We start from the raw sequence: 16,235 nt of genomic DNA, 5'->3' as shown, positions 1-16,235 counted from the left end.
TTAGACACAACCGTTTATATATCCCTTTCTAATCACTGACTGCTTCTCATGATCGAATCTGAAAGCATCTGCTCTATGTATAAAGGAAAAAAATTGTAAATACTCGAAACTTCCGCAGTATTGCTCGAGCTTGATTTTGAATTTAGAAACGATCGTTGATTTATTTTTATATTCGTAAAGTTTTCTTTTAAGCTTTTCTCTCACGAGGTTTTACGTAGAATGGTCATTTCAATCGTAAGTATTCTTCCCAATTGGTCTAAATAAAAGAAAAGAAAAAACAAAATCGTTTTTCGAATGTATCGTTTAGGTTTTTGGATAATATGAAACAGAAACATTTTTAAAAAAATCTTGTCGAATTGAAGCAAGAATTCTTGTCGAGGCATAGAGCAATCTGTTAGAGCAGGGGCCTTAATTCTAACTGCACATTGTACTGAGAACTAAAACCACCTTCATCGAGAATAATAGGAGTTCCAAAAGCAGAAGGGAACACAAAATAAAGAAAGATGGAAAAATAATTAAGAAATCCAAGGAGACAAAATTGTGAAAAGCGTGAATCAGTTCCCAACCTTTAAAACGTAACGCAAGGCAATCAGCTAAGAATAATAATAATAAAAAGAAAGAAAATAATAATAAAGTAATAATAACTTAGTTTTTATAGGATGTTATAAACGTGTTCGTCTCTAAAACTAATCATTATAACCTGTCGACAATTTGAAACAAATAAAAAGAAGAAAAAAAATATTGAAGTAATAAATAAATTTAACAAAATCGACTTCAAACGGCGGACTTGGTAGTTTTTTGGAGGCATATTTTTTGTATGGTGGATAAATAGTGATGAAAATTTTTTTAAATATAATAATAATAATAATAATAATAATAATAATACTTTTAAAAAATTATTGAAACAAGTAGGTGAAAAGAGAAGAAGAAAGAGAAACGTCACTTCGAGACAGATTTTGTGCCAAGTCGGAAAGAATTATCCCGTCAAAGTATGTAGTAGAGGTAATATCAGCTCAACCGCGTGCCAAGCTAATAGATGTGTGAACTAGTGCCAATAATAAAAATCGTTGAGGTGATTTCAATTGTTACAATTAAGCACTGAAATTCTTACAACAAACCGGGTGAATTTTTTACTTTTCTCCTATTAATTTTTGGCTCCTTGTTACTTCTTAACCGACGATGTAAATTATTCCGCTTCGTTCGCTGTAAATTTTTTAATAATCGAAGTAATATCGTTTTTACAACATTTTTGACGCAAATAAGAGAGTATTACGTCGCAAGAGGTATGGACACCAATATAATTATTATTAATTGTCTTATCGATTAGCTTTAAATGCACGAACAAATAAGAAGGATATGATGTAATGAAGAATTTTCTTTTTTGTTTTTCACTTTTTTTTTTTTTTTAAACCATACGTAATACTATCGCAGTCGTAAATATTGATTCAAACAGCAGGTTATTTATAACCGAACAGCTAACGCTGCTGTGTGCATTATAAACTTGTACATGTTTAGGAGCAATTTTAATTATGGGTTTTTAAAAAAGATACCTGATATATAAAAATATATATGTGTAGGGTAATTATATTATCGGGAGGCTTCTCAGTACGATATATATATATATATATGTTATCCGTACGTACGATGTATTATAACCGCAATACGATCTTATATCGTTATTAGTATCGTAAAGTGAGAAATTTTCGCGTGATAATTATTATTTTCTTTCTTTTTTTTTTTTTTTCTTCTCTCTTGTTCCTCGTTCGAGTTGTAAAAACTAAAACTCGCGATCAATAGTATTTCCTGTTTGTATTTAAAATAGTAATACTTGATGTAAGATCAATTTCAAAGGCCACTGTTATGCAAAGTTGAGACAGGTACGTACGTACGTATTAAACCGCTGTCGATCGGACATATCGCGAATTGAATCCCTGATCCAAATATAGAAGAAAAAAAGAGTGCGGTAATTGTGAAAATGTAGCTCTTGTTTCATTTTCGTTTTGTTTAAATTCACTCGCCCCCCCCCCCCCTTCCCCCCCACCCCTCTCCCTGTATCTTCGTTTTTTCTTTTGGCCAAACGAATTACTTGCGTTACGAAGCCTTTATATGAAACAGGGTCATGTATAAAATATATTTAACACGTAATACATACGAAGTATTTAGGTTGAAAAAGAAGTGGAAAAAGGGTAAAAAGGAGACGGATAAATTGTATAGCTGTGTGTGTCATGTCGAGAGTACAATAGTGATGATATCTTTAAAAACTTGTAAGAACGGTGTAAAGCAGTGTCGAAAAAATTGCGAAAAGGAAAAAAAAAGTACGAAAACATATGAAAAAGAATAAAAAGTTAAACTAAGCTTTAGTACTGGAAGGATGTAAATCAATTTACAATGTATATCGTTAACTTATTAGACACGATTGTGAAGAAGAATAAAAAAGACAAATTTTAATAAACGGGATAAAATGGAGTTGTTACAAAGTTCCGTTTTTATTACGCATGCGGTGAAGTTGACTGGCGTTGAATTTAACACGTGCAGAAGCGTTCCTTGTCACTCGGTTAGGAAAAAATAAAAATTACGAATAACACAGAGCTGGAGGGATGAATGTTACCAGATCACGGGGAAAAATATTTGAATAAAAAATACGTAGTCAATATTTTATTCAAATTCATCAATTCGTTATAATTGAGCACCTAGAAATTGTAACATGTGATGTTGCAGTGAGATACGCATCCGCATTCTGTTACCAAACACTCGGCTACCGCGACATATATTACCGTCATTATTATTATAATTATTATTACGATAATACTGCACGTTTGAAACAAACAAAAAATAACAAAAAAAAAAAACAAAAAAAAAAAAAAATAACAAAAAAACGAAGCGAAGTGAAATAGAAATAAGAATTTTCAGAAAAGTACATTATTTCAGGGTAATGTTTTTTGTAAAATTGTCTGCTACGCAATATTTATATACATACAATATAATATTATGTATGTATACATATATGTAAAAAATTACGATATATATATATATATATATATGTATATTTATACATAATCACGACGCAATTGTAATAGGACTAAAATAAGAAATTCATGTATACCTACGTTTAGCGATATAAATCGAATTATACATATAATACATATATGTAATAATTCAATTTAACAATAATGATAATGATAATGATTCAGAAAATTTAAATACGAAGAGTATCGTCATTATCATGCGTGTAAAACAGATATGTGAATGTAAATGATGTTACTGTATGTATCGGTTCAAAAATCAGAGTCAAAGCGAAAGGAAATGACACGATTACGGTAGGATCTGTAGCTAACTAACACATATCTGATACAAAGTTACGTGTATGTGATATATATGCATATGGTCGTTAAATCGCATGCGTCGCCCACGCAGGTAGGTTGCGAAAATATAATATAATACATCATTTATGTACCTTGGCGATAAGTCACAAGCCCTTCGTGTAATATTGCACCTCTTCTTATGTACTATATTATGTACAGCTGTTTCAGAAAAAAAAAAAAAAAAAATTTCTATCGGCGATAAGAAATTATTCATGCAACAATTCGACGAGCAAAATTTGAAATTGAGTAAGTGTGAGAGACAAAAGAAAAAACGACTTGTTCAAAAATACCCTCGGACCGTGTGATAATAAATAATTTTTATTCAAATTGTATATCATACAATATATCCGATTGTCGTGTGTTGATGTATAATATTTTTGAGCGACCTACCTGTTTGAAACGAGAGAAAAATCGACGTGAAAATTGAAATATATGTATAAAAAGAAAAAGAAAAACAAAACAATCAAAGCCAAGATAGGAAGAGCGAAATTTCTTTGTTTTTTTTTTTTTTTTCTTTTCCGATCTATTATAAAATTGTCACGAAGGAGCCGTGTGTATAGACCCAATTAACACATAGTGCCCCTCACCCAAAATCAGTCTACATATCAGACTCTAGCTAGCGCCATAAATCCATAATAATCCTCTTCGCTCTGCCGCTTATTTTAACATCGTGTTATATTTGCCTATTTATATACCCGTATATACCTGTTAATTTGTCATTGCGGCGATTTCGAGTTTTACTTAATATCTTGAACGTAGTAAAATATACATAAATACAAAATCGGAGGAAGGTCTTGACGCGCAAATTTCTAACCTAAACCAATTCACCCCGACGGTGTCTGGTACGTAACTCGGTCGGCCATCTTGGATTTTTATTGCCGAAATACGGGGACTTGTACAAACGGTAAAACTGATCTTACGCCTCTGATATTCGCTCAAATCTCGTCGCCTTGGGCGTCAAAGTTTTCCCACTTTTTGTTGAATGCGTTTCGCTTTGCTTCTGGGTGAATTGATGTGCGGATAGTTTGCAAACTTCGCCGAAAGGCGAAGTGACGTTCGGTTTTCGGCAAGGATAGATCTTCGATTCTTATGTGTTTAAAAAATTCTGCGAGTTATTGCGCAAAAGTTTGCTGACTACACCGTTGATCCACGATCTAATTGCCCGGACGATTTTATGTGTGTGATACTTTTTAATCCTGCATGCGACAGCTGCCTGGACTCTCGGTGTATTAAAAATATCACTGATGTCTAGTCTGCGTGAGTTTTATTCGATACGCATCGTATGTGGTCGCATTATACTTAAAATTGTTGTTTTTTCTTCTCGCTATAATGCAATTTACACATATCTGAATATTACATATTATTGTAAAACCTAGGCCCTATTGTAATAGTAACTCTGGTTTGTAGTTATAAATAATCAATTGATTGATCAATTATTGTACATCCCCTTGTCGAAACATCGTCAAAATCTTCAATACAACACGTGCCATGTAACCACGAAAATTGTATCAACGTCATTTAAAGTCGTACACATTTGTAATAAAAATTATTTATTAGTTGTTTTTTGTTTAGTTTAGATTAAAAATTGTTGATGATTTTTTTTTCCTCCTAGTTTATTTTTAAAAATTCATTATATTGTGATAATACTTAGAAAAAGGGACGTGCAATAATACATTATATAATATATAATATAATGGACTATACATATACCTACCTATGATCTAGTTATACATTTCTGTCCCCCTTGGACAAACTATTTATTTTCTGCATCATTGTTTTACTTTTGTTCCTTCGTTTTATAAACAATTATATTGTTATGTATTTATATGATAATTATTATGATATTTTAACATGCGTAGAGTATAATTGTATTGTATGTACGTTGTTGATTAGTTGTTATGATTTGACTATGTAATTGAGAAGCTGGTTTTAAAATGAGGGCAATCCATGTCAGTATGGAAGTTGAACAAAAAAGATAAACGAAATGAAAGCTGAAAAGGCAAGACCATTCTTTCACGTCATCCCCAGATTATTCTTACATACAACGCGAGCATGTTTTACGCGTTTTTTCATGCGCGTTTTCCCTACGCAAAGTACTCGTTTCTATGAAGTTCGAGTGTTCCTGCGAATGCGCATGCGCGCTGTACTGAAAAACAACTTTCAAGTCCTAGGACTTCTCAGAACTTTGCGCACGCGCTGTCGCGAACAAGTCTGACATTACGCGACCCTAACCTCAATTTCGTGCATCGTAAAGAAATGCGTGACATATTCTTGTTATATCAAGAATCGTGTGCAACCAGGAGACAGCGGTTTTTTCGTCTCGCGTATTTTCAATACACGTTTTCGGCTCGCCTACGACTCATATTGCAAATTTACGCTCGGTCCGAAAAGACCGAGTTTGCCTCCTTGTTACACAATATACTATTCTTCTCCTTCATTCTCTTCTCTCACTGTTCGATGGAATTTTATTTATTCATTTCTTACTTTTTATCACTTGTTTAACAAGTAAATTAGGTAAAGTTTTAACAACCTTATACTTTACACTTCCGTATCTTGAATCTGTTCAAATTTTCTGCGTGACCAAACTCTCGTGTTAGTTTTCTTAACTTATTTCAAGTTTATTTATTTGTTTAACAATTGTTACTATTGTTATTATTATTTTTTTGTCTGTGTCTACAGTCTACGTTTAAATCGGTAGTTTGCTCAAAATCTATGTGTCATACATAGTTATATATATAAAAAAAATTGTTGAATTAATATGCCATAAGAAAATCATTGGAATGGCTCAATAATTTTGCTGTGGAATTACAACTCAGCAACTTTTATTTCGCATAATCATTATTTGTAAATTGTTTACTAATTGAGAAATTTTTTTCACACCTCAACGATCTTCGCTGTGATTGGCTTCAATTGATTACGCGCATGTCGAATCAATGAATTTATTTTTACACTGTCGTGATTTCATGCCCCTATAAAGATGTATTTAATTATAAGTAGATTATAGAGTTAAATCTTATCAAGATCGAATTTTTTTTCTTCCCATTTCTTCACCTAGCAAAAAATACTCGTTTCTCCACATTGCTGATCTTCCAATGTATCGTTTGGTTACATTGCAGACATGAAATCAATTTAGTTGTAACAATTTCTTTTTTGTATCAACAAAAGACTTTGATTTTTTTCTCTTACCGATACTTCATATCATGAATTATAATATAAGATACACATCGTTAAAGTTATTTAATTTATATTTTATACTACGGTAATATTTTAAATTATAACTTGGTAAGAATCGATATTTTTATTATTATTACCGTTGTTGTTATCGTTATTCGTCTCGAAAATTCATTTTGATCAAGGTAATTTATTTAAAAATTATTTCAATTTCATATCACATTTCTTGCCTTCTTCAATTTCAAACAGTACGTGTTACAACGTATTTAACCATGCGTCGAAAGTTCGAAACACAGAATCCAGCCGAATTTAACAAAAAAAAAATGAAATAAAAAATATATATATACGTATGTGTATATTAAATCTCATTTATGTACAATATACAGGAGTCATATTAGTTTTTGATCCTAACTACGTGCTAGACAGCGATTTAATCTCAAATTGACGGTCTATTAATGGAAAAGACAGTGAATATTATTATTATTATTTATATGTATCTCTTTCTCTCTCTATCTCCGTCGCTCCTTGTCTCGTCTCGCTCTCATATTCTCTCTCTCAACATTACCTTACTTATGCAGGTGAAAAAAAGAATAATAAATCATTACCGTTACCATCATCATTTTCAGATAGTAATGTAATAATATAATTATCACATAAGGGCAATAATAATAATGTAAATTTTTTGCAAGTACACATGACGTATGTATTTGAATACACATATATACATATATATATATATATATATATATATGTATGTATCAATATACTATATCTATATAAGTTGCATAAAAAAGACAGATTTTTTTAGATAATGCACTATACATATGTAATAATGACTATAATATTGAGGAAAAAATAAATAAATTGAAGAAAATAAATGAACGTTAGATCGATTATTATTGTATCATTATTTCTGAGCTTCGAAATGAGTCAGTCTTAAAAAAAAAAAAAAAAAAAAAAAATACGCGTTTCAGCTCCCTTTCAATTTTAACTGCTATTTTGTTTCAAGTAATCAATTATAGATATTAATTTTTCTTGAATAGTCGTTACCACGTAGATTTTTTATTCATGGTGAACTTGATTTAACTAATTTTGTAGGGATAAAAACCTGTAGTTTGGTAATCATAACAGTTTCGAAGTAAATGCATATATTTAACTTCTTAAAGTCTTCAAATTAACGTTACAAACTTTTCAATCGCAGTTTCCGCAGATTCTTCCGAAAGGTCTGTGAAATACACGGAAGAAACGTTATTAGTTAAACAGTTCTCACATACAAGTTTAATGAGAATTACGATCTGCAGAAATTTATGAACTGGATATAATTCAAGTCGGGCAGTCCATATTACGCCTACCGATGAAAAAGCTGGCTTATAATCGATTTTTTTCACTCACAGTACAGAAAATGTAAACAAAAAACTACTCAGGAACGATCGTTTCAGCGTGCAGCCACCGAATTAGGATCATGAAAAATCCAGGAGTAGGTACAATCTCAAAAATCATTTATGAAGTATTTACAAAATTTTCGAATTTTTTCATTATACGGTTAGTATTTCCGTATTTAGTTAATTTTTTTTTTTTTATCAACATGCGAGTTCGAATGAATAGAAAACAGCTGTATAAACACTTTATTTTTTTTTTGTTGCTGAAAGTATCCAATTTTCTCCCTGATTGTTGCTGCCATAACCTCAAAACTCATGACGAGCATCAGTGGTTTGAAGAGTTTATTGTCTACTTTGTATTCTTGTTTGTTGTAGGTATACAAAACAGTGAAAAGTTGTTACATAAAGAGTAATAATTCGCTCGTTTCGTATTTGTATGGATTGCTTTTTTTTGTGATTTATCACTGTCACTAAACATTCTAATAAAATAGATACATATCGTTATAATAATCGTTTAAATATTGTTGAGATCATGAGAAAATGTGATACAAGTTAAGCTATTTACCGTAATTATAATAGTTTTCGATACTTATAGATTTTCTCATTATTGCCATATTAAAAACTGTTTATTCGGATTGCTACAGTTTTTCAGTCGAATAAGTTATATTCGTATACCAAAATCAAATTATCGCCTCAGTTACAAAGAAATACATTGCGAGTGACTATGATGAAAAATGATAGTAATGCATACATCGTTTTTCAATTACAGTTACAAAACTATTTTTTTATTTTGCATCAATAACCACATACTTCCGATTACGGTGAAAATTGGAAATAGACACACATAAAAGTTTCTTCAATTGTTGAGATTTTTTTTTTGAAATTGAAACGTTACACTGAGAGAAATTTTTAGTTCCGGTCAGCGCTCAGACCTTGACTATTTTCATTTTTTACCAAAATCGAAAAATATAGTTCAAGGTACAAAACGTAAATTAGTTTCGTAGCTGTTACCAGAAAGTCTGGTATCCGTTACTATTTTTTCTCATTACTATCACTGTTACTATATTTTCTTGTAACTGTTGCGAAGCTTTAATGCTTTTGCAAGAATAAATTGACGTTAAAGCGTTTTTAACTAAAAAGGTGGAATAAACCGAAGAAACTGATTTTGCATTGCAATTACCAAAAATGGATCGACGATATCGCAAAATGGTTACGCGTACCTCGTTTTTCGTAATTCCAACAATATTCAAACAGTCTTTTCATCGATACCTGTTTTACTGAATTTTTCTAGTTACTATACCAAATGATATTTTTCTTAGCGTACGGCAATTCTAGTGCGAATTTACGCCGCGGCGGGACGCTGGCGTCGCGACGCCCCTAGGCGTCCTCGATCCACCCTCAGTGCGGTGCGCACCGCGAGTGATATCGCGTCGTTCTTGAATTTCTCTGATAAGAATAAACCTGCACCAACCAATTCGGGGCGATCCGTTGTTTGCTTATCCGCTTTTCCACAACACTGTACTCATCCTAGTTATCATACATCAATATCAATACAACTAATATTACTCGCATAATTACGGGTTGCACAACGACACGGTGTGTTAAATTTACTGTAAATTTATATGTAGGTATGTATATAGTGCCAATTTGTGCCATAGTCGACAGTCGCCCACATCGCTAAAACGTAAGTTTTTTTTCTTTTTATCATCTTGTTATTTTGACATCTATGTAATTCTGGCGCCACCTCGAAGCTTCAAGTTTTTAACGTTCTACAACGAAAGATTTTACGGAGAAATGTTGAAGCTGAAATCCTGAATTCGCAAATTTAACTTCATCTCGCCATTTTTATTTTGTAACACTGCACCAAATTAAACATATCAAATTTAGTTTTATGTTCTTCATTGATTTAGTTGCAATTTCAAACGTTCGGCGATGGACAATCTCGTTATGTACTTGGACGCTCTTATCAACGATTTCTTTTATCGATTATTGACCGATCAACTATTCACCTAGTAATTAGTCTAAAAATACTTACATATATCTTTGAAATCTTACCACTTCGCTCTTGTTTCGTTGATACGAATTTTTTCCTCATTCACTGGTCATTGCGAATCCATTTTTTTCCAAGTTCGCCGATGTTAAAAATCGAAAATGATAGAAACTGTGCTTTTCAATCTACCGTTGTATAAATTGACTCCCTTTCGTTCCTTCCTGCCATTCTACTCACATGTCTAATTACGTCGCGAATAGTTCACGCTTGGCAAATTACGTCTACTGCGTAGAATCCAAGTATGAAATAAAGGCAAAGGTATTGACGGTGTTACATTGTCATTATCACTTTAGATTTGTTTCCGCTCGCTTTCTGTTATTATCAATTTCAATTTCAATCATTTCAACTGATAACTATTCACAAGTTGTTTCATATATTCATACGCTGGTCACTTTAGTAGGAAAAGTATTCTGACTTTTTATTTAAATTTGGTAATCTGTCAACGTTGTACAATATTACTTGAAAATTTTTTTATTTTATTTTGTAATACATATTATACCTGCTGAAAACTAATTTAACTCGATTCTTTTGGTTGATTTATAATTCTTGACGAGGGACAATTTTTTTTCTTAAAATTGAGAATTAATTGACGTTTGAGTGGACTTATTATACGTAAGTGACTGAATTGTTTAGTAATTGATCGTTCGAACGACTTTGTAACAGTTTGCTATGATTTACTGTGCGTCTGTATACAATAACGCTTTGCTACATAAACTCTACCATAACCAATTTCGCACACCATAGGGTTGATTAATAACATAACATAGTCTCACTGTGTTCTATATATCTGATATATGTGGTTTTTACGTCGGGAAAAAATAACCGTCAAAGATAAAGCAAAATGTATCGAGATTATCCGGTCAATATTCTCGCGTTATACGCATTATACGATAATGGTTATAGTAAATACATCGTAAATCGTAACTCGAACATCTGATCTCTCTTATCGAGTAGAGCTACACTATTATTATATGGGACGCCATGCGAACCAGGCGTTGTCAATATTTTGCCAGTTTCTGCTGCAGTCTTGCTTCCTTCTTGTTTCACTGTTTTTACACGCTCATCTTTGAATTGTTCTTTTGTTTCTTCACCTCCTGCCCACAAATAATGAGCAAAACTTTCCGATGTTAAGGAAATAAATGGACTGAGGATTCTTATGGCTCCCCAATTTTTTCTTTCTTCGTACGTCAGTTCTTGAATTTTGATATTCTTCAGAAAGACGAGTAATTTGCAATCAAATGGATTAAAGGGAAGAGCGTTCAAAATATAGATTCATTGAATTTTTTATTACCGAATTCGCAATTCACAAAAGTTATTATTTGAAATAGAAACATGATAATCATACTCATGAGGTAATTGACACCAAAATCCATACTCAGCATGAAATTGCAGGGAATGGATCGTACTCGTGCAATGTAAATAATAACATATTTTGTAAGCTGCAAATGTGTGTAATTTTCGCTGATTTTTCTTCATTCTCTCCGCTCTTTCTACCATATTTCGCAAATTTACTTTCTTATCTGTCGCATAACGACAGAGCCCGTAGTTCCGAGTTAGTTTCTTTCCTAGAATTAGGTATATGCAAGTACACAACACAGGTCATTAACAGTCACCCTCGACACTTTGCACCTTTCGCAATCTCCTCCTCGGCTGACTCGCGGTGGGTAAATAGCCAGACGGACAAAACACAACCGCTAATTACATGCGTGAGACTCGAATGCAAACTCTTCTTTTGGCACTGTTCTATAAAACGGCAAAGCCTTCAGCCGCTCGAAGAGAATTAGCCTCTTTGACGAATACGCGACGACTAAACGGAAATCAAAATTCTGCCGATCAGTTTAGATAATAGAGTAAAAGTTTCTGTTGAACTTTCATAAATTTTGGGAAAATCCTGTGCGTTTGCGAGTCGCTAAAATTCCATAGAATATCCGAGAAAATTTTCGGATAAAGTCTGTACGCAACTTTGAAATTCTAGACATCTCGATTTATGTAAAGCTGATATGCTTTTTCTTCCTTCGTTTCGTTTCTTTTTTTTCTTGCTCTCTCCGAAGACCGCGAAAACAGTTGCGCAATTTATCGAATGCACCGCCACGCGGGTGCCAAATAGTGTAAATTATACGCACGTATATCTGGTGTGCATCCGTCGTTGGTTAAATACGGCTGCCAAATGGTTCGAGAATTTCGAAGGCTGCATGTATACAATAGCCACCGTTTTAAATACTTGTATTATATGTTATAAATGCCGTCCAAGAATCAGCTGATTCACGGACGTGTATTTTGGCCGAAACTTCCTAGCCGATCAAGCAACTAAATTGGTCAAATCGACGCTTGAACTCTATATCGTTTGTATATATATATATATATATAATTGACAATCTGTGAAATTGTCTATTGATATTCAATGAAAATTTCCAATCTTGTTAAATTTATTATTTATCTGTATTAAAAATGCGAAGCAGGCAAACAATAGTTCCCAAGATTTGCAAGCGTATCGAACAATACGTGTTTCGACTACCGTGAGAATTTGAGGAAAACATCTTTGCTCTTCAATGTGGCTCAAATTGTTACTAATGGTTATTGTAATTGCGCGGCTATTCGTGATAAGCCGCGCTGAAGTTGACTTCGTCTTTAAATTCGTCGGTTGAAAGACTCTTAAGAAGCTGTTGAAGGCACAAGAAAGCGACAGAGAAGGGGGAAGAAACAAAGGATACATAACACTCGAGATGCACTCCGGCGGTCGTTTTTCAGAATATGTGATGCTATAGCACTTGTAATAAAATCTGAATAATGAAAGTGTAATGTTGAAGTATTATCCGAAATAGGGATACGGAAAGGAAGGTATAATGTAAAAAACAAAAGTACGGTACAAGTAAGGAAAAGGTTTCTTTTTTCACGTCTCGCTCAAATCTTCAATTTCGCTTCGAAATAAAAATTACAGAAAGTAAGTAATATAATCGGTATATTACATAGATGAATAATTATAAATTATAAATTAGGAAACTTTTTCTAACAGTTTTTTTTTTTTTTTTTCAAGAATTTTTATTTACTTGTCATGATATTTCAAGATTGATCCACACATTTAATGAATATTCAGAATACTTGGATAGTAAAAGATTTTTTTTTCCCGTTGATGTATTTCGAAATTCGCACATTTACTTTGACTCGAAAGCGACAAATTATCATTAACATTTTCACATGTGATAAAAAAAAAAAGTGGATTCTATCCCGTTTTCATTAACAGGGCTGAGAAAGTCAAAAAATGTGTTTTTTAGCATTTCTTGAGGATTTACCTTAAATTGGCTTACTTTAAGTGGATCGGGCCATTATAAACCTATTATATGGTGCCCAATTCGAATGATCCACGCTTGCCAAAACGAATATTGCTTGTAATGCCTGGGTAAATAGACACATGGTTATGTATATTATACACACATATATAAAATACATTCTGCGAGTTGAACGAACTGACAAACGAGTACCTGATAACCCGATTTCTCCGGTCAAAAGTCTCAAAGCCACAGACTCATCTTACAATATTTTGTCTGTAATTCAGTTGGTAGAAAATGACATCTTATAGAAAATCAATTCGCATACAAAGGAACGTCGAATTTACTACTAATTATTCAAGACTATCAAAAGTCAAGCTCAATGATTTCAGTAAAATATCGATAATTCCAAATTACTCAAGAATCTTTAAAAAGGTTGGAACTAAACCGAATAGGCAAATTTTGATTCGTACAGTATTTCCTTTCCACATACAGTTTCCCATTCAAAAATGAGCGGCACAATAGCTCGTTATAATCCCAAGTACGAAGCTGCATGGGTGGTATTACAACAACGGTAAGAATCTGTCGAAACAAAAGTCTAGACAAATTCGTTAGACGTTATTGAGTTGAAGTAAACGTTTTTGTGCTTTTTCATATTTTTCATAAACTTGACGGTTTCCTACGTGTATTATCCGAATATAACATAATAAGTTGTAAACATCACTTTTCGTTCGACGTTTAAACGAGTAAAGGTTCGTAAAGCTCGGCTGCGCTTCAGAGTGGAGTAAAGGTTTCGTTTTAACACTAGAACTACAGACAATTCAAAGTGACTGGTTTTACAATTTCATTTAAAAAATCCTACTTCATGTTAAATTTTTTCCCCGCCATGACATAATAACTTTTATTTTGGTTTTGTTAGACTGGATTCACAATTTCGTTTTAAAATTTCTGCTTCGTATTACATTTTACCTCGGTAGTCTAGCGTTAACCAGTATGGTTAGAACGAGTGAAGAAGTACTCTACTATGAATATGAAATTCCCAGGAAGAAAAACTTTGCTATCGATGTGATAAGGAAGAAACGGTGTGTTGTAGGAACGCTTGTCTATCTGAGTCGATGGCTTGAAACCCATTCGAATAAGAGAAGAGAAAAAAGGAAAACGGAACGGAACGAAAACACAAAAAGGAAATAGAATAGGCTTGTCTACGTGTAGTAGCGTTGAGTCGCAAATACGTAGCAGCGAGGGGGAATACAGATATATTTCACAAGGAATCGATTGAGATTCTTGGGAATTGCGTGACGGCGTCACCATGCCTACTCGAGACCCTGCAGTATAAATTCTATGTATACGTGTATGGATATCAATATAAGAACAGCAATGTCCTTGACGGGTGCACTTCAGGACTTCCTTCAATATACATATTGCTGTTTTAGTTCTATCCGTGTAACGGGGGTTAAAAATTGCTTCCTCTAACCAAGTTCATGGCTAATACACCCGCGGTGATCTTCATTTTTTAGCTCAAAGGCATTAAAAATTATGATTTACACCAACGACGGAGATTTGAAGTAATTGATATTATTGTAGAATATTTATTCATTTGCTGAAATTGTCATAACATAATGCTGAAATTCAAATATTGACTGTCAAAATTAAGATGTAGCAGATACGAAGAGAAAACGGCAGAGCTTTGCGAGCTAATCGTGAGCGACCGACTGCTCATGTGCAAAATAATCGAACTTCATTGGTCAGCGATATCGTACCCCGGTAATATTTTCGCCTGCAAAGCACGGAAGCCAACTTATTCAAAACAAACGATGAGATATCAAATTGATCTCTTGAGTCAAGTGGCGAATGGAAATTGGATTGTTACGATGACCGTAGCAGCCATCAATCATAAGTCGGGCATTAACAAAAGTACACCAAGTGAGATGTGTTTAATTTAAAAAGAATTCGAATCGGCTGCATAACCTCCATAAGTCGTGTTTGACAGCTGAATCTTGAGGTGGCCAGCCTGCGCGAAGATCGGACAAGGTTCGCGCATGCGTGGCTGGATGCTCAATGTGCCGAGTTTCGCTGTTTCTTCTCGATGACAGATAATGCGAATAACCCGAACCCTTGCAAGCCTTCGGCCTTATAGGCAACTTTAGGTCATCGCCAATTGACGAATCGATCTGCAGAACGAAAGCGGGAGGTACAGCACGTATTGTAGCAATTTTCATACACGTTAAACGGGTGGATAGCAAGGAATGAAAGGCTGCGCGTATAATATCGATCAAGTGAGCCTTTCGGCTGGCTAAAAACACCGGGAGACCTTATTAAATATGCTAACCTTTTAAGCTTCCACTAGCAGCAACTTCAGTTATATTATATATACCGTCCACCGTTCATTCTTCGATAGATAATTGCGAACGGCCGTGGCGACGCTTCGCTGAACTCTTTTATCTTGGAGTACCGGAAATGTAACGACCGCTACACGTAATTAAGATCTCGAATTAATTTATGTTGAGGAGTTGAAGCAAATTTTTCTACGCTTGGGTTTCTTTTAAAGAAATTGTCAATTTGCCTTCCCGAATTTCATTGCGAATTTGGAAAATTTAACAGATTGCGAAACCATTTTACGAAAGAACTAAAAACGATCGATTGCCTTGAACTTTTGCAAGTTTTATAACTTTTGTCGATCGGTTCGGTTTCTTTGATTCCATTTATACCTCGGTCAACCTTTATCCTGTATCTACACCTTTAAATTGTGCCTCAGGAATCGCCTGCGTTCTACGTCTACGGGGTGAATTTTTAACGGCTGAATGGTTCGTCGTCTGCTAAAATTTAATGCGCATGCACTACAATTCGCGAGCAGTTGTTCGCCGGGGCGACCAACCGTTCCAAATTGAGACGACATGGCGAAAATTCGCTGCAATGTAAGTAACCTCGAAAATTTCGACAGCCGTCGGTGTTGAACACAAGTGCAAACAACAACTTTCAAAATTTTTGAGGTTACGTTCGTGATGGT

General features: G+C 33.7%; 1 protein-coding gene across 10 annotated transcripts in view; it reads left to right on the top strand.

The window, feature by feature from the left end:
- Positions 1–9,328: 9,328 nt before the first annotated feature.
- Positions 9,329–16,235, top strand: part of LOC107224546 (glutamate-gated chloride channel) — a 106,054-nt gene continuing 99,147 nt past the window's right edge. For all 10 annotated transcript variants that reach the window (XM_046738376.1, XM_046738375.1, XM_046738374.1 and 7 more), the window contains exon 1: positions 9,329–9,596. The gene's annotated coding sequence lies outside the window, so the exon portion shown is untranslated. The remainder of the gene's footprint in view (positions 9,597–16,235) is intronic.

The sequence above is a fragment of the Neodiprion lecontei genome, chromosome 4 (assembly GCF_021901455.1).
Source record: "Neodiprion lecontei isolate iyNeoLeco1 chromosome 4, iyNeoLeco1.1, whole genome shotgun sequence".
In the NCBI taxonomy this organism is placed as follows: Eukaryota; Metazoa; Arthropoda; class Insecta; order Hymenoptera; family Diprionidae; genus Neodiprion; species Neodiprion lecontei.
This window is presented reverse-complemented; position numbering and strand designations above follow the sequence as displayed.